This window comes from Bos javanicus, chromosome 16 (genome assembly GCF_032452875.1).
Source record: "Bos javanicus breed banteng chromosome 16, ARS-OSU_banteng_1.0, whole genome shotgun sequence".
NCBI lineage: Eukaryota > Metazoa > Chordata > Mammalia > Artiodactyla > Bovidae > Bos > Bos javanicus.
This window is the reverse complement of record NC_083883.1, coordinates 19243405-19247138: the sequence shown is the minus strand read 5'-3', so window position 1 is coordinate 19247138 and position 3734 is coordinate 19243405. Positions and strand designations below refer to the sequence as shown.

Sequence of the window (3734 nt, the reverse complement as noted above, 5' to 3'; positions counted from 1 at the left end):
CCATTGTTATGGTTAGGTGACCATAGGTGCATGGGTTTGTTTCTGGACTTCCTATCCTGTTGCATTGATATATCTTTCTAGTTTTGGGCCAGTACCATATAGTTTTGATTGCTGTAGCTTTGTAATATAGTCTGAACCAGGGAGCCTGATTCCTCCAGCCTTTTTTCTTTCTCAAGATTGCTCTGGCTATTTTTGGTCATCTGTGTTTCTGTACCAGTTGTAAAAAAAGTTCTAATTCTGTGAGAAATGCCGTTGGTAATTTGATAGGGATCTCTTTGAATGTGTAAATTGCTTTGAATAGTATAGCCATTTTCAGGAAAATATGGAACATGTCACGAATTTGCATGTTATCCTTGCACAGGGGCTATACTAATCATCTCTGTACCATTTCAGTTTTAGTACATTTGCTGCTGAAGGGAGCACTTGATCTTCATTTTAATTGTGTACATTTTCTCCCAGCATTTAAGGCACTGTATATTTTACATACAATATTCATGTCTATTGATACAATTAAAAGGTGAAATAAAAGAAATTCTGATGATAAATTTAAACTGTTTTAATTATTTAAATTGTCTTCCTTGCAGAGAAAACAGCATCTTACTTTTTACAGAAAAGTTTCCTAAAAGTAGTGTTACTTCCTGTTTAATCCTGATTGCCCTATAGTTTCAAGCAATCCCAATGAAACTTTTCTCGCTGAAGTCATTACTGATTCCAGTTATTATTTTAATAGCTCATGTTTAATTTCTATTTCTCCCTTGAAAATTCCCTCTTTTTTTGCTTCAGTGACACTACTTTTACTTAAAATAAAGTTTTCTTTCAAATGCTTCTACTTTGCAACATTTGAAGATATTCATTGATTGGACCTTCAAGTGATGGTGTTCCATCCACAGCCTCTGTTCTTACAATGCTTTTCTTCTTAAACACTTCTCAGATATCTCATCTGCTTTCATGAGTTGAAATTTTCTTTAGTAATGAGAGACTAGTCTTTTCTGTAATAGTCTAGCTTCCAATATCTCTATGTCTTAATAAAGGTTAAACAAACTCGTTGGCTGGGATCCAGCACTCATTATGGTCGATCAAATGAACTGGGAAATTGCACAGTCTCTAAGAACAACTTTGCAGACATGACATACATCAATGCTTATCACATTTTCTTATCATGGCCTTGCTTTACAACAATGGGAGAGTGGAGTAAATGCTACATGAAAGACTGGAGTTTCTGTGAATAGTTCTAATCATATCATGGCCTCTGACCTCAATCTCCAGCTCAGACCTTTAGACTTGTGTATTTCTCTGTCTTTTGGAAACCTGTATTTATACTTTTTTTTTTAATGAACCTGAAACATATGTCTAATAGAACTCTTCTTTTTTCATTCACATTAGAATATCCTCCTTTTATTTCCTGCCTCAGTGAATGGCATTGATACCTGTCTAGTTGTTTTAGCTGGAAACGTAGGAAACCATACTAGACATTGCCTAATCTATCTAAAATCAACTTTCTCAAAGTCCTTTACTTTGACATACTTTCTGAAGAATTGATGCTTTTGAACTGTGGTGTTGGAGAAGACTCTTGAGAGTCCCTTGGACTGCAGGGAGATCCAACCAGTCCATTCTGAAGGAGATCAGCCCTGGGATTTCTTTGGAAGGAATGATGCTAAAGCTGAAACTCCAGTACTTTGGCCACCTCATGCGAAGAGTTGACTCATTGGAAAAGACTCTGATGCTGGGAGGGATTGGGGGCAGGAGGAGAAGGGGATGACAGAGGATGAGATGGCTGGATGGCATCACTGACTCGATGGACGTGAGTTTGAGTGAACTCTGGGAGTTGATGATGGACAGGGAGGCCTGGCGTGCTGTGATTCATGGGGTCGCAAAGAGTTGGACACAACTGAGCGACTGAACTGAACTGAACTGAACTGATACATAAAATACAATTTAAAAGTCATTACCACAGTAAAAAAGGCCTTTCATTACTTTGCTTTAGTTATCTTAGAAAAATTATGATACACCACTATACAATTCACAATTTCTGCTTCTGTCAAACTGAGCTATTGTTTCTCTCTTGTTTCTGAAAATTTGTCACATTATGTTTTTGTCTTTGACATGAAGATCTAGAACTGTCTCAGCACCATCTTGAGCTAACTAATTCCTGTTGGCCTTTCCAGGCTCAATATATGCTTTTTTCTGTGTTAAATCTTCCCTGACCTCAAATCCCATTGAATCTAGGGCCTCGACTACACACTCAGTTCACCTCCTCTCTAGAATTTTACTCATTTATATAGTAACTTGTTAATCACAGATATTTATTGAATATCTACCATAGAAATGGTCCTTTTTTTCCTCAGAGAAAAATAGGCAGAATGACTTAGGGGTAGATAAGAGAACACTCAATAATCAGTTCAATAGGTAACATAATTATATGCCAGGGTACAAACTTGAAGGAAATAAGAATTTTGTGATCAAGAGTAGCTATAGATTTTCCAGTAGTCATGTACAAATGTGAGAGTTGAACCATAAAGAAGGCTGAGTGCTGAGGAATTGATGCTTCCGAATTGTGGTGCTGGAGAAGAATCTTGAGAGTCCCTTGGACAACAAGGAGATCAAGCCAGTCAATCCTAAAGGAAATCAACCCTGAATATCCATTGGAAGGACTGTTGCTGAAGCTTAATCTCCAGTACTTTGGCCACCTGATGCAAAGAGCTGACTCATTGGGAAAGGCCTTAATGCTGGGAAAGGCGAAAGGAAAAGAGTGCTGCACAGAATGAGATGGTTGGATAGCATCACCGACTCAATGGACATGTATCTGAGCAAATTCTGGGAGATGGTGGACGACAGAGGAGCCTGGTGTGCTACAACGTATGGGGTTGCAAAGAGCTGGACGCTACTTGGTGACTGAACAACAACAACAAAATGTAATGATCAATAAGCAGCTCCTCTGAGGTGCCAATAGTTGAACTACCCATAACAGATAGAACTAGCTTTATAAAAAGTAATACAGCCCAAGGTTATAAGGCATGAGTGGTCTTGTTATGCTCAAGGAACAAAACGGAGACCAGTGTACCTCCCTGAGTGAGTAACAAAGCAGATGGCTTGAGATTACCCTGATAAGCTTAGCAACATTCTGTTGGGCCTTGTTGGTCAAAGTGGGCTTTACTTGAGAGTAGTGTAAGCCCTTTGAAGACATGAAATTGCAAAAAGGGTTGGTGAAGGGAGGGGAGGAACAGAATGAAATAATCTGATTTAGTAATTTTGAAAAAATTTACTTCAACTTTTTTATAGCAAGCTGAGAGATCCCTAGGAAATTGATTGTGGTGATCTTGGGGGAATAAAAGATCATATTTTAAGCACATATCATTGTATGTCAGAATGGAGCACATCATAATATTCTAAAAGTTTCTGTTATTCTGTTAAATCTGTGCCATGAATTTCATGTGGGCAGAATGTTGGTGTCCCAAATATATAGTACAGTGGCTGTGGATAAAAATCTCTTAATAAATACTTGTTAAATGAGTTAGTATATTAAAGATGAGGGAAAGACCAAGAAGGAGTGAAAAAAAAATGTTGATATGTCTGAAGTGTATTTTTATAATATATTGTTTTTCATATGAAATTATATACTAATTACAAATGAAAGATAATTTGGAAGAACTGTTAATTTACTTTTCAGAAACAGAGAAAGACAACCTTAAAATTTGCCTATGAAGTGGTTAACTTTGGAATCTTTCTGTTCTGGG

The 3734-nt window shown here is 37.3% G+C and overlaps 1 non-coding gene across 1 annotated transcript; it reads right to left on the bottom strand.

Annotated features, from left to right (window-relative positions):
• Positions 1-316: 316 nt before the first annotated feature.
• Positions 317-423, bottom strand: LOC133228322 (U6 spliceosomal RNA). The gene has a single exon (XR_009730178.1). It is a non-coding gene; the product is annotated as a U6 spliceosomal RNA (small nuclear RNA).
• Between the last annotated feature and the right edge of the window lie 3311 nt (positions 424-3734).